At 38.0% G+C, this 16,507-nt stretch overlaps 1 pseudogene; it reads right to left on the reverse strand.

The window, feature by feature from the left end:
- Window positions 1-14,076: 14,076 nt before the first annotated feature.
- LOC112301091 (small nuclear ribonucleoprotein-associated protein N pseudogene) lies at window positions 14,077-14,798 on the reverse strand (annotated as a pseudogene).
- Between the last annotated feature and the right edge of the window lie 1,709 nt (window positions 14,799-16,507).

Genomic DNA, 16,507 nt, shown 5'->3' on the forward strand with positions numbered 1-16,507 from the left:
TATATATTCTTTGGAAAAACATCTGTTCAGATCCTTTGCTCATTTTTAAATTGGATTACTTGGAGTTTCTTTCCTATGGCATTGTATGTTTTATTTGTATATTTTGGGTATTAACCCCTCATCAGGTATGTGGTTTGGAAATATTTTCTCCCATTCCATAGGTTGTCTTTTCATTTTGTTAATGGTTTCCTTTGCTGAGCAGAAGCATTTTAGTTTGATGTAGTCCTATTTGTTTATTTTTGCTTTTACTACTTTTGCTTTTGGTAATCAAATCTTTGTAAAAAAAAAAAAAAAAAAACCATTGCCAAGGCCAATGTTGAGAAGACCTTATGTTTTCCAATAAGAATTTTAGTTTCAGATCTTATGTTCAAGTGTTTAATCCATTTTGAACTGATTTTTGCTTCTGGTGTAAGATAGTAACCCAGTTTTATTCTTTTGTTTATGCCAATCCAGTTTTCCTAACACCATTTATTGAAAAGACAATCCTGGCCCTGGCCAGGTAGCTCATTTGGTTAGAGTGTTGTCCAGAGATGCCAATGTAGCAGGCTCAATCCTCAGTCAGGACACATACAAGAATCAACCAATGAATGCATAAATAAGTAGAACAACAAATTGATATTTCTCTCTCTACCTTCCTCCTCTAAAATCAATAAATAAAAAATTAAAAAATATTTTTAAAAAGAAAAGATAATCCTTTCCCCATTGTTCATTCTTGGCTCCTTTGTTGTAAATTAATTGCACATAAATGCATGGATTTATTTCTGTCTCTCTATAAATTGCTTTTCTATTGATTGTAAGCACCGTGAATTATTATCAGAGAGACTATGCTTTCTGTTTTGTTCTTCAGAAGAGTTTAGAGTTTTTTCCCTAAAGTAGTGTTTGACTTGACTGAACTCTACTCTACCTATAATGTCTATCTCCTCTGCAGTAGGTTGCCACTTAAATCCTAGTGAGCTTTTGTAGCCTCACTTGGGCTTCTTGGAGTATGCCCCATATGTGCAGACTTCAGGCATCAGTCAGAGATTTGGGCAGAATTTATACATAGAAATTGGTCCTCTCCCTCTCTGAATCTCTCCTTTCAAAATTCCCTTTATCATTTTTCATCATCTGTACTTGCTCTGAACTTTGTCCTCTAGTTCTTCAAGCCAATAAGACAACAGATGTTTTGTCTGAATTTTAACCACCCAGAAAAGCACAGAGTAAAGCTTGCCATCAAGCTGAAAGATGTAAAAGATCAGGAAATTCACCCAGCACCATTCCTTTCTTCCAAGTGGTGATTCTTTGACAATATACACCTGCTCTTTGTCACTCTCCAGTGCCTCCTGATTTTTGCTTTTTATGTTTATATTTACACATGAGGGTTTGTCTGTGAGAAAGCTACTTGGTCATTACTAGAATTGGAATCTTTTTGTTTACTCTTGATACCTTTTTATCATCTCTTATGTATTCACTTATCACTGTGTTGAGGATCTATATATAATATATTCACATTTCCCTCTTGTCATGGTGCATTCTTTAATTTTATTCCTCTAATCACCACTATATCCCATGGAATAACTGCTAAATTCCCAACAGCCCAATGAAATATTGTTATGCTCACCAAGTGAAACTTATAACTGAATATTCAGATAGCTTTTTGTTCTGATAATTATTAAGTGTATGTGTGGTCTTGCTTGGTTGGCTAGCTGGAGGGTATAATCACCTCATTTATTTCTTTTAGAAATAAATATCTCTCCATATCAGGCAGTCAGGTTCCTCAAATCACAGTAAATAGTAGTATGAAATACACATGAAGATAATGCTAATCTTTATTAGGGTTCCTTCTCTATAAGTTGTATGACCTTGATCAAGTGCTCCTCAGTTTCTTCACCTGAAAAAAGGAAAAACACTTAATAGTTTTTAGCACTTAGTATACTATCATTAAATGTTAGCTATGTGTATGTAGCTTAATTTCACTGATGAATTAGGCATAGTGAGCATAACTGAATTATGTGATGATCTGAGTTCAGACTGCCATACACTGGACCCTTGACTGTTGGTTCATTCTAAGAGATTTGATGTTATGTCATGGTATATATATGATGTGATATGACAATATATTACTACAAAAAAGAAAATAAATTTGTTCTTCCCTGTGGAAGTGATTTAATTTAATCTTTCATTGGGGACCAAAAGGAAGGGATCTGTAGACTCTTTGATACCTCCCCTCTCACTGGTGCAGGGCCAGAGCAGTGGATGAAGAAGTTTGGTATGTTTTGTTTGGGTTGTAGATCCCAAAGTGGTTCTGGAAGCTGGAGAAGACACTGGTCTTGGATGTATAAATGAAAAATTGGGCCTTTCTGGAAGCTAGAGACAGCTGTTGATGTTATTACAAAAAACAGAATACTTAGAGTTGCCCTACATGCTTTTCCATATTGTGATTAATATTTTCATAAAATATTTAAGTACCAAATTAAATAACTAATTTCTGGCAGTATATAGTATTAATTGCTATACATTCCATGCTGTCTCTTTTAAAAGCAAGCAGTTATAATAGACTGCATGTCTACTAAACAACAATGTTACATTTTTATTACAACCTGTTATTTCATACATAATCATTAATAACCATGTCTTACACTTTTATTATACTTTTCAAAGTAGATTCTTAAGTTAGCTCCTCCTTACAACCTTGAAAAGTAGATAGGACAGTTATTATAAACTGGCACATAAGGAGACAGGTTTTCTTCCCCCCTCCTCCTAATTTATAGAAGGGACTCAGTAGCTGAGCCAGTCTAGGACATGGTCTCCTTCAGTTCAGGTATTTTTAAGCACAGTGTTTTGTCTCCTGAAGAGATCCTTGTCATCTACATTATTTGTTACTCTTTATAAATTTTGTGAGCTAGAGAGCTAGAGTTCATTTTTTCCTATCAGAAAGATAATAAATGCTCTGTAGATAATTCAAACAAACACAAGAATAAAATAAACTTCCCATCATCCAAGATAATTTGTTAGTTTCTACGTTTTTCTTCTGTGCATAAGTAGAGGAACATATAAAATCTGTTTTAGCAAATTAGAGCATTATGTAATACTACGTGTTTTCACTTGCTGTATTGAAAAAAGTTTTCCATGTCATTAAAAGCTCTGAAACATGACTCTTAGTGGCACTTTAACGTTTCATTACATAAATTGACTAAAATTAATGTATGTAATCTCTATTGTACTTTTATTCTCTCTCTACTTTATGCTAGTATTAGTAATGCAGTATTGAACATCCTCAATGCGCGACTCTGATAATTTCCTTAGCATAATTTCATTGAAGCCAGATTACCATATCAAAGAGTTGTCTGTACAATTTTAATACTACCTTATATGGCTCTATTAATAGAGCCAAATAGAGTCAAAGATTTGAAGAGTTTACTAACTACAAGATTGTGGCATTTATAAATCCTTTCTGAGCATTTATAACATACATTGACTAGAATGCTAACTTTCTAGTTATATGATTCACATGGCGGGGTAAGGACATACATGACATAACCTCAAAGTATCATGCACACATCACAGATGTATATTAAAATGATTAAATTGAATCTAAATGTGTTTTGAAATTTTTAAAATACTCTTTAAGATAATTGGTGACAAATATGCATCAAAACCAACTTTGAGAACTATTGCCTTACTGCCCAAAAATTACCAGAGGATTTAGGCTTGTGACTTTGCTAAAAGATTTAAAAAACTGTTTCACTTTATATTACTATTTTCCAACAATTATCACATTTTGGTATACTATCTGCCCAGTAGAGGTAAACGCTGAACCCTCTGCTCAATTATGTAAATCTAGAGCTAGTCTTCATAGCTTGGGAACTTCTGTTATAATTTGGGTAGTTTAACATGAGTGCCAAAAAGCTTAAGGTGGCTGGGTAATTTCACAGGATAGATGATAACCGTTAAAACATGTTATTTATTTCAGTTGAGATAAAAAGTGAGTGATTGACGGACAGCCGAGAGAGATGACATTGAAATGACTCACTTCTTCTCTACCAACATGAGCAGGTTCTGTATTTTGCATGTTAATACCATATATCTGGGACTGTTAGTTGAGTATAGCAGAAATGCACTGTAGTTTAAGCAAAAGCAAAAGAATGTCATGGAGGATAGAGATCCAGCTGGCCTCAATTTTGAGCTAAAATCAGAGCTTCCAATACCAGAAGAAATCCTGGGAGTCTTATTCATCTCTCATTTCTTTGTCTGTTTTATGTTTTAGGTTTATGTTGTGGCTCTTTGTATTTCTGCCATAAAGTGGAAATGGCCGCTAACATTAGCTAGATTTATATTTCTGCCATTCAAGAGACTAGATAAACTGAGGCTGAGATTGCTTAACCCTTATTTGAAGTTTCCAAGACAGAATTTATAATAGCATAATAAGAATACATCACTTAGGAATAAATTTAACAAAAGATACACAAACTTGTCCTCTGAAAACTGTAAAACATTACAAAAGTAATTTTAAAAGATCAATATAAATGGAAAAACATCTCATCTTTCTCCAGATCTTCAGAGATTCCAGGCAATATTTGTTAAGATGATAGTCCCCAGGAGCTACAGATTCATCACAACCTTCACAAAATTCTAGATGCTAATTTTGCAGATATTGACAAGTTCATCCTACAACTCATAAGGAAATGCAACTGACCCATTATAGCCAAAAACAATATGGAAATGGGAGAATGAAGAGGACTACCTTTTCTGATTTCAAATCTTACTACAAAGGTACAGTAATCAAGACAGTGTGGTATTGGCATAAGGTAGACACATACATCAATGGAATAGAATTGAGAATCCATAAATAAACCCTCACAGTTATAGTTAGCTGACTTTCTACAAAGGTGCCAAAATAATTTGATGGGGAAATAATAGTCTTTCAACAAATGGTACTGGCACACCCACATACAAAAGAATGAAGTTAGATCCCTATGTCACACAAACTCAAAATGAATCAAAGAATTAAATGTAAGAGCTAAAACTATGAAACTCTTAGAAGAAAATACATCAGTATATCTTTGTGACATTCAGTTAGGCAATGGTTTCTTTATGAGACACAAAAAGCACAAGTGACAAAAGAAAAAAATAAATTGGACATACTCAAAATATACTTCTCTGCTGAAAGTGAAAAGACAACCTAGAATGAGAGAAAATATCTTCAAATTATATACCTGATAAGAGACTGGTATCAAGAATATATTGACCTTGAAGTTAAAAACAATCTAACAGTAGCCAGAGGGGAGGGGGCGGGGACAAGGCAGGGAAGGGTTTTCAGGAACTACTGTAAAGGACACATGGACAAAACCAAAGGGGAGGGTGGAAGCAAGGGAGGGATATGGGTTTGGCTAGGGTGGAGCGGGGGGCAGTGGTGGGGGAAAATGCAGATAACTGTAATTGAACAACAATAAAATAATTTTTAAATAATTAAAAAATAAAAGTAAAAAAAGAATATATAAATAACTCTTACAACTCAATAGTAAAGACTCAATCAAAAAATGGGCAAATAATTTAAATAAACATTTATCCAAAGAAGATGTATGAATGGCCAATAAGCACATGAAAAGGTGATCAACATCATTAACTATCAAGGCAATGCAAATTAATACCACAATACAAAGCCACTTCACATCCACTAGGATAGCTAAAACAAAAAAGATGGACAATAGTAAGTGATGGTGAGGATGTGGAGAAATTAGAACCCTCATTCATTGCCAGTAGGAGTGTACAATACAATGGTGCAGCCACTTTGGCAGTTCCGCAAAACATATGACCCACTGATTCTATACCTTAGGTATGTACCCAGACAGATAAAAATACACGTCCACATAAAAACTTATACATGAATGTTCATAGCAAGTAGCATTACTCACAACAGCTCAAAAGTGGAGACAACCCAAATGTTCATCAATTGATGAATAAGTAAACAAAATATGGTATATCCATATATTGGAATATTATTTAGCCATAAAATGAATGAAATACTGATATATGCTAAAACAAGGATGAACTTCGAAAACATTATGCTGAGAGAAAGCAGCCACAAAAAACCATATAAAATGATTATATTTTAATGAAATGCCTAGAATAGAAAAATCTGTAGAAACAGAGGTAGCATAGCAATTAACTAGGTTGGGGAGGAAGAGGGAGAAAGGGGAGGGGCTGCTAATAGATATGGGATTTTTTTTTGAGTAACCAAAAATGTTCTAAAATTGATTATGGTGATGATTATACAGTCTGTGAATATACCTAAAAACAATGAATGAAAAAAAATTCTCCAGGGAAGAATTCTGAATGCTTTAGCTTGAGCTCTTAGTGTGTATGTACCCCTAGCTCCAACAGCTATGGCCAGAGGAGTGAAGTGATTTTTTGTAAATATATCTGCTTCTACAAGTACGTGGATGGGAAGACAAGGAAGGGAAAGGGGGGAAGCTTTCAAAAAAAGCTGCCTGGCTGGATGGAGGAAACAACAGATGGCTCATAACTAAATATTCCCTCAAGTATGATAAATATGAATATTTTTTATTTTTCAATTATAGTTCACATTCAATGTTATTCTGTATTAGTTTCAGACATACAGCATAGTGGTTAGATAATCATATACTTTACTGAGTGGTACTCCTGATATTTCAAGTACCCACCTGGCTGCATACATACTTATTACAATATTATTGACTGTGTTCCTTATGCTATACTTTACATCCCTGTGACTATTCTGAAACTACGAATATTTTTTGAAATATGTTTATTGATTTTTTTGAGGGCTTGGCACATAGCAAGCATTTAATAAATGTTATTGTCATTATTATTGTTTTTTATTTATTTATTTATTTTATTGTTTATTCTATTACAGTTGTCCCAGTTTTTTCCCCTTTGCCCTCCTCCACTCAACCCACCCCTCACTTTCTCAATCAATCCCCACTGTGTTGTACATGTCCATGAATCATTTATACATGTTCTTTGACTAATCCCTTCCCTTCTCTACTGCCATTCGCCCCCCTCCCACCTTCCCTCCTACAACTGTCAGTCCATTCTATGTTTTCATGTCTCTGGGTTCTAGTTTGTTCATTAGCTTACTTTGTTCATTAGATTCCAGTTATAATTGAGGTCATATGATGCTTGCCTTTCACTGACTGGCTTATTTCACTTAGCATAATTGTCTCTAGTTCCATCCATGCTGTCACAAAAAGTAAGAATCCCTTCTTTTTTCTGCTGCATAGTATTCTTTTGTGGGAATGTACCAGAGTTTTTTAATCCACTCACCTACTGATGGGCCCGTAGGCTGTTTCCAACACTTGGCTATTGTAAATAGTACTGCTATGAATATAGGGGTGGTAAGTCCTTTTGAATTGGTGTTTCAGGATTCTTAGGGTATATTCCCAGCAGTGCAATTGATTTTAGAGAGAGAGGACGTAAGAGAGAAAGAGAGAGAGAGAGAGAAGCATCGATGTGAGAGAAACATTGATTGATTGCCTTCCATAGGTGCCCTAGCTGGGATCAAACATTCAACCTAGGTGTGTGCCCTGACCAGGAATTGAACTTCCAAACTTTTTGTGTATGAGACAATGCTCCAACCAACTGAGCCACCTGGACATAGCTATAACTATCGGTTTGTACTTCTCAATCCCTTCACCATTTTTACCCAGTCCCAGCTCTCTCCCTTCTGACATGAAGTCTTTTTATTAAACTCTCCTTGATTTTGTCCATTTGAAAGATAGAACTTGCTTCTTAAAAACATTATTGCATATAATAAGGAATACTTTGACTTATGAACAAGTTCGACTCAATACTTTTTTTCCTTTGTCTCTGACAAGACATTTTAACCAAAGGTTGTTAGAAAGACGCAACTGAAGTTTGCTTTATTTGCCTGTCTTCTCAAACACAAATATTTCTATGTGAAATGCCACCTGGAGACAGTGGCCATGGTCCATAAATTTAATTACTAACCTTTAATTCATAGCTGGTAAAATCAGCTCTTAAAGCATCGAAGCTAATCAGGCTTCTCTGACAATGCTAATCAATTGTTCAGCAGTTACCTTTGCCTTAATTACTCTTGCACTACATTACATTTTCAAAATGTCAAGAATCCTCTTCTAGAAAAGCAATAAATCATTCCTACCTGGTGTTAGTAGAGAACCTGTTATTCACTAACAGCTGACCTTGGCTGCATTAGTTGAAATTGATCGCTTGCTGCAGTGGTGCAACATTATAGAGAAAGGAGATGCAATGAGAATCATAGCACACAAAAAAATGGGGAGGTTTTCAGCACATTCTTCCTTCACTTGAAATAAACCAGGTGCTGTCAGGCATTGTTTTAAGGACTTGCTTGTCCGTGATAGCATTTTCTGAAACAGATGATCTCTGAGGCTTCTTACACCTCTGAATTTCTGTGATCTACGCACCATAAAACCACCATCTCATCAGAAATCCACTTAATCATTTGCTGTAGATTCAAATCTCAAAAATTGCTGCTCTTTTCCTGATATATTTCTCCAAATTAAAAAATTCATCCACAACTACTTCTCAGAAAATCAGGAGTAAAACAAAAGAAGAAAGCACAGTGCTGAGATTCAGTAGCAGGTCTAGAGTTGGACCTGAGTTTGAAAGCTGATGGTACCACAAATTTCAACTCCCTAAGCCTCATTTTGCTCATTTGTGCTCTGGACACAATAATGGGTTAATGCCACGAGAGCACTGGTTCTCAACCAAAGGGATTTTTGCTCCTGAAGGGACATTTTGCAGTCTCTAGAGAAAATTTTGGTGTCACAACTCAGGGAAGGGTTCATCAAGTGAGTAGAGGCCAGGGGTGATGCTAAATATTTTACTGCACAGGACGACCCTCATTACAAAGAATTATACAACCCAAAGTGTCAACTGTAGGAGTGAGAAACTGCTCTAGAGCAATCAGCACAGCTCTTATACATAGGCAATAGTCACTGAATCATTACTGTTATCATTTTGGTTTGTTTGGTTAAAGTAGAGCCACTGTCATCACATATACAAATGTCCTCTTCTCTCATTAATCATTAAATGCAATAAATATTCTATGTGTAGCTAATATTGAAATTATTTTTAATAAATATAATGTCTTTTTTCTATTACTATTTGGTTCCTTTGAATGATCTCTTCTCAAAATAGTGATTGATTCTCAGTTTTAAAATTGTCCACCACGGATAAACATATGGATTGGCTTTTAAAATCTCATTTAGTCTTTTAAAGGTAAGTTTTTCTTTAATGCATAGAATCTTGGAGGTAAATCACAGGATGATAAAAATCTTAGATGTCATTGGGTGTAATCTGGCACATGAAACAGAACTTGGTTGGCTTTAAAATAATTATTCTAGTATAATAGATCAATAGCTGTATTTGTTGACTCTTTAGCTTAGTGGGTCTCACACTTAGGTTGGAAGCTAGAGAAGCCAGAGTGTCCCTGGGTTCCCCTGTTCAATTGGCTTTCCCTTGTCACTGTCAGTGAACCTAGCAGGGGTATTGCGCAGGTTTGCATTCACCATGCCTCCTCTGCTCTGCTTTGCATTGCACAAGCTTGCTTCTGCTCACAACATTCTCCAGACTCCCTCCCAACTGGCCTCTGGCTACACTAGCCCATGATAGATACTGACAAGAGAGAAAACAAGAGAAAGGAGGACACTGGGTTGTCTCTCTCTCTCTCTCTCTCTCTCTCTTTCTCCCTTTCTTCTCCCCCCCCTCCTCCTTCTCTTTCTCTCCCATTCAAAAATCATCTCCTCCACCTTCCCTCCTCCAGCTAGATTGTTTCTTGGCTTCTGATAACAAACACCTTCTCACTTTGTCCTTCAGCACTAGGAGTGGTAGTTTATTCCACTTTTACTGATCCCTGGGTTGTCTTACCATCCTATTTTAAGATCTTCCAACATCTTTTTTTCAACATATTTTTTATAAACTAATAATTTTTTCCATGTTAGATGTTCTTCATTGTGCTTGTATCATGTGCTTCATTATTCCAGCCTAGTACCAAAAAAGATTATTTTAATGAGGTCGAGAACACACCTAAAATGTGCCTAGCTCTGTACTGGGTACTTCATATAGTTACCTCCTTTAATACTTAAATAATCTCACAGGTAGAAATTACAATCCCTGTTTTACCGATGAGGCATGGCAGGGCCAGGAAAGTATAGGCCACAGTCACAGAAGAAGGCAGTGAGCAATTAGCTCTTGGCAGCATAGACTGTGGAATTATGTATCTGGGTTCAAGTCCCAGTTCTGCCGCTTTCCAGGTGGATGACTATGGACACTTTACTTGACCTCTTTGTTTTTTTATTTGCAAAGTGGAGTTAATTACAGTTTCTATTTCAGAGAGCTGTCATGAAGATTCAATAAGTTAATCTTACTAAAGTACATGTAACAGTTCCTAATATAGAATAATAGCTAAAAAAAAAGTGTTGGTTAATTTTTTAAAAACAGATCTGCTTATCACAAGTCCTCTACACCTGCCCCACCTGTTCTAACCTCTCTAGACTTGCTTCTCCAAGTGGGGTCTGCAGATATCTTAGGTGGGTTTCCTGAAAGCATAGCTGAAGGTAGGTTTATATGGAAGTGCAGGGCAGTGCTCTCTGAAGAAACACTTAAGGAAGAGAGAGAAGCAGGTGTGGATGAGAAAGGAGCCCCATCCTAAACCTGACAAGCTCAGGGGAGGCCAGCATTTTGGACCCTATGAACTGAGAGACTGAAAGTAACCACCTATGCTGGTCTGGATATCAAATTTTCTAACTAAAAGTGGGTCATGATGAGTAGTCATATCCTAGGCCTGTCGCTTCCTTGACAAAGGTCAGTGTTTATCCTAAGTGAGCCTGTCTATTGTCTTTTTGCATCAAAGGTAACATACCTTTGGAATGTCAGAGTAATTTCCTTTTCCAGACCCCTAAGGTCACATCCATGTACCAGCGCAGAGACCATAGAACCCCTCAATGTCACCTTGTTCCTTGAATACCATCTCTATGTGCTGTAAATTTTAATTATGAACTATCCTATGTAAAAGACATATTTGTCTCTGTTTTACTTTTTTATCCAATCCCAGAGATTTCCCTGATTTGCTTTCTCCTGGCTTTTAGTCTGCCACCAGTGGATTTCATGGACTCCCCCCCTACCGCCCACATCTCCTCCTTTGATTTTAATGTGTAAAATAAGCTACAAAACTGCTGCCATTCTTAACTGACAAGACCACAAACAGATGAGGAAATTGAAGTCCAGAAATATGAACTAAATTGCTTAAGGTGATGCAGAATCCAACCTTCCCTTAACTTTCTGAGTCAGCCCCAGAACTGTCTTTAAGGGACTGATTTACTAGATTGCCTTTCCAATTTAGCTTGAATTGATAATAGAACTTTGGGAGCTAGTCAAACCAGAATTTTGAGTGTGAACTTAACTTTAGATGCCAAAGTAACAGACACAATGCCAAATCTGGAAGAAAGGGGGAGAATAATTCATGAAAAACTAAATCAAGAATTAGAAATTAGACTAAAGTAGAAATAGGATATAATCCAGAGAGGAGGGTGACACTTCAAATTCATGGATATTCTCCAAGCTCATATATATGTAGTATTATATTTTGGCTAGCTGAAATATAAACTACTAAGATAGTTAACCAAAGAACTAAAGAGAGAGCTGAGATTAAAATCTAGCTTTCCAAACTTAGAAAAAATAATTATGAATGATCTTAAATTCCAATACAAATATTATGGAGTTTATATTTGCAAATCTTACTGTCCAAGCTCTTTTTGCTTTTTTTAAATTTTTTTTATTTTTCATGGGCCCACATTAGATTATTTCACATGAATAGCTAATCCTTGAGTAAGAATGGATTTAAACATACTTTCACATAAAGAAAAACAGATGGACCTAAGGAAAATAAACATTAAAGTAGGAATATACATTTACAATATGACCCGAAAATTACTCCCCCAAGTAATTACACCCACGACTACTTATGCCACAGAAATGTTAATTTAAATCCACACAAAATCCTGCACACGATTGTTCATGTCAGCTTATTTGTAATAGGTCCAAACTAGAAACACTGAAAATATTCAACAATAGGTGAATAGTTAACAAACTGATATGTCCATATCATGGGATATGACTCAGCTATACAAATAAATACACTATTGATACCAAAAATACTGCCATTGTTGGTCTTTTTTTTTTATTTTTGCTCAATCCCTCCACCCCTCAGAACCTCCCCACCACCCCAACAGCTGTCAGCCTGTTCCCTGTAAGTCTGTCTCTATTTTGTTTGTCAGTTCACTTTGTTCATTAGATTCCACATACAAATGAAATCATATAGTATTTGTCTTTCTCTGACTGGCTAGTTTCACTTAGCATAATGCTCTTCAGGTCCATCCATGCTGTCTCAAAGGGTAACATTTTCTTCTTTTTTATGGCCAAGTAATATACCATTGTGTAAACATACCAGCTGTTTTATCCACTCATCTACTGGTGGACACTTGGGCTGCTTCCAAATCTTGGCCATTGTAAATAATGTTGAAATGAACATAGGGGTGCACATATTCTTTCAAATTAGTGTTTTGGGTTTCTTCAGATAAATTTCCAGAAGTAGAATCTCTGGGTCATAAGGCAGTTCCTTTTTTAAATTTTGAGGAAACTCCATACCACTTTCCACAGTGGCTGCACCAATCTGCATTCCCTCCAACAGTGCAGGAGGGTTCCATTTTCTCCACATCTTCACCAAAACTCTTTGGAACATTGTCTGAATTTATTGAGGTTTCACTTCCCAGCAATTGTCATCAGTTTGGCTCAAATAAACTCATAAAAATTCTCTAAAGGTCTGGATGTTTTTTATGCTGACATAGGATGGGGTAAGGATGTGGTTTCAGCTAAAGACTGGCTTCTGCCTGATCCCATTCTGCTGAGGAGCTTTGAAGCAGAAGTTACACCCAGAGTTTGTCCTACCTTTTGTTCCTCCATATCTATGAGTCACTGGACACCTAACTGCAGAGAATGAGGGAGACATAAACAACAGCACAGGGGGGAATCCTTTAGAGACTTTAACACCAAAACAGGGACCAGATACATTGAAAAGGAATGCACAGGACTTGTGGGAGTCACCTCCAGCCAGATGACTCACTGGAAGGTCAGCAGCATTGGCATCTTCTGCAAGCGTGTTGAAAGACAACTGCAAGACCCAACACATCTCAGACCTTCTGGATCAGAACCTGTAATTAACCTTAGACCCTGGGTGATTGCACATTCAAGATTGAGAAGCCCTATTTTAGAGATGTTGAGTGTGTGTGAATGTGTGTGGGTATGAATGAAAGACTTCAATATTACTGCCAATTCAAAAAGCATTTCTATCAGAAAGTATAAATTTTTGTTTTTCTAGTATTATAGTACTTGGTAAACCAGAACTCCAGTGTTCCTTTTAACAAAATGAATGAGGAGGCAAACAGTATTGTGTCTTAAAAGCCACAAATAGGAAAACAAGAAGCAGATGACTAGCTATAATAGGTCATGGCTGACTTTGCAGTTTTTCTAGATAGTCTTGAGGGGCTCACTGGACCGTGTGAATAGGACATGCCGTGTGTCAGCAAACATGCCTTACAGGGCCTGACTTTAGCTTTGGAGCAGCTATCCATGAGTTTCACAAATATTTGTACCCATTTTATAGGAGACACAACTCCCCCCAACATGGGGCCAACTAAGCCACAAAATGACCTGGAAAGAGAGATCCAGTTTGGAGTGGTGATTCATAGAATTTTACAGACAAAATGGGCAGCCGATGTTTTGGATCATGTTTGTGGGGTCTGACTTGGGTATTTAGAGTGTACTAAAAAAGATAAATTTGTAAGCCTTCAGTACTTCTTGCCAGGGATTTGTACTTCAGTAAGAATTTAGTGGAAAGAGTGTTTGTCTAATTCTTACCTTCTAATCACCCAGAATGCTTCCACACATCTTTTTAATTGCTCTATGCATTTATTTGCAAATATTAGTGCAGCAAAAAGGGTACAAAAGCTCACTAACACTCCACACAGTTTCACAAGACACATTTCAGGAAAAAAGTGACTAAGGATCAATAATATACCAGGGTCTTGGTGGATGCATTCCTGTTGGAGGGGAGGGTGGACCTCTAATTCCTAGTGGATGAGGTCTCATTCCTAGAGGAGGCATGTCTATTCGTGTTCCTCAAGCAGGATGGTCTCATACTAGGTGGAGGAGCCATAATACATAGAGAAGGGGGTTGCCCCACCTACAGGTGTGGAGGTAGTCCCCGGACCTAGTGGGTACTGAGGTGGGGCTCCAGCCATGCTGGCAATGGTAGCAACTGTGGCAGCTGTGACAGTGCCTTGTTTCTTTGGAGTCGTTACCCGCTGGGAGCGTCCCCCTACCCCTCGTACAGGACCTACTAATCTTGCAGGAGACTGTGGAATTGGAACACCAGCTGGTACTCCTCTGCCAGTAGCCCTGCCAACCCCAGGACCTCCTGCAGCTCCACAAGTGGCATTGGAGCAATACCAATATTTTGTGGGGGGAGGTCCCTCCACAGTCATGGAAACTAAGTTCTCCCCACACAGCAACACCAGACCCCTGACCCACTTTTCTTTACACTCTGGCTTCTTCGCATTCTTTGACTTATCTTCCTGAACTCATCACAATCACAGAGGATGACCTTCATATACTTTGTCAAAAGGCTTAAAGGTGCTGATGAAGATCTGTCTGTCTTGCATGATGCACCTCATTCTATAATGGATGTGCTGCAGCACCTTGCTGATCTTTCCCACAGCCATGATGGTTGTTTCATCAAATCCAAAGTCCACAGTAAAGTTTCAGAATCCTTAAGAACTAAGGGAAGGCTACAGATAAATATATGCAGGTTCTGCTGCAAACAATACAAGCTGGAGGGAAAGCTTCAAGTAGTACGTAGAGCCTGGGATGTTCCAAGACTGCTTTCACCACCTCGTGGTGTCTCAGCTAAGAAAGCCTGTCTCAGTTCCACATGGAAGTCCACCACAGGTATTTGCTGCTGCTGAGATTGCCTCAGGTACACCTGACATTCTTGGGTGCTCGGGGTACCTGTCCTCTTACACTTGACCAGGACGTCCACCTCTGCTGTGTGCTCGTGTGCAGTCAGCTCAGCGTAAGAAGTCCCTGCCTGGCCCATTCCACACCACCTCCAGATGCTCCTAAAACCACAATGTCAGGCATCCCTGGCAGCCGCTACTCTCTGCCACATTCATACTTTTTATGATAATATTTCTCTACTATGTGCTTTTTGAAATCAGGAAGGCATGTGTAGAAGAGGTAGTAAGTGCTCATCCATGCCCATTTCTTGTCTCCTTCCTGGGTACATGGTTTAGATGGGGGCATATGATTAATTCTAGCCAATGAAATGAGAGTGGAAATAATGCATAATAAAACTTCCAGGTGGAAGCTGTTGGGAACTGCCCTGCCTGGTTTCAGAAGCTGTAACTCCCCATGGCTAAGGCTGAGTGAGAGACCTTGGGACCATAAGCCACTAAGGAGACAAAGATTTTCTCCCTGGCAGGGCTGCCACCTCTGCCCACTTTACTTTACCTTGCTTGGCCCTGAGCCTGACCAGTTAGCCAATGACAGGGAAGATTCCTCAAGGGAGGGGCGACCTAAGACAGGCATGGTCACAAAGAGGTCCTCAGGGAAGGACTTGGGGAGCTTAGAAAAAGGGGGTGATGGACCCTTCCCCTCAGCTTTGACATAGACTGTCTTCATTCTATCTGTAAGAAGTCTCCTAATCTCTTGGCTGCCTTACTTCCCCTCCCTGATTTAAAGCTGAAACAATGCCTTAAGCCTGAAACAATGCCAGGTGGGTGTGGCCCTATGCAGGAAAGGGCAGGTTCCCTAGGACAATCATGCTAAGAAAGACTACATAAAATCCTATGAAACCTACTTTGCTAATACCCTCAATTTAAATGATAAGGATCCATGCATGGAATGAGTTTGTTCCCCAAAGTTTTATAGACCTTTAACTATCTGACCCTGACTCAGAATAAGCCCTGAGTTCTTTGAATGTTATCTATTATTTGATCATTTCTGCCTGACAATGATTGACGAGCTTTACATATACCGCTTGTTTTCCTATCCAAATTAAACCCAGTAAAAGCCCATTGAGGAATAGGTTCCTGGTCCTTCTCCTTTGAGAGATCAGCCACCTTTCCTCCCCAAGCAGATCATGTCTTGGTAGACTTATTCTCATCCATGGTGGCCAGGGGAATCCTGCAGGCAGAGCCCCCCCACAGGAAGTGTTTGTTAGTTGGTATGACAATCTTCACTCTCTTTTTTGCTGATGTGATGATTTAACACCACCTGTTGATATGGTAGCTGTTCAAGCTGAAGAAAGTCTGGTTTTCCAGTTCACTAGACAGATATCTTCTTACCTGTATTTGACTTCACATGAATTTGTTTCCTGAACCCCTGAGTTTTTGGAGTTTGTCTTTTGTAGAATCTTACAATTACCCCAATT

Source organism: Desmodus rotundus, chromosome 8, assembly GCF_022682495.2.
Source record: "Desmodus rotundus isolate HL8 chromosome 8, HLdesRot8A.1, whole genome shotgun sequence".
NCBI classification, from domain to species: Eukaryota; Metazoa; Chordata; class Mammalia; order Chiroptera; family Phyllostomidae; genus Desmodus; species Desmodus rotundus.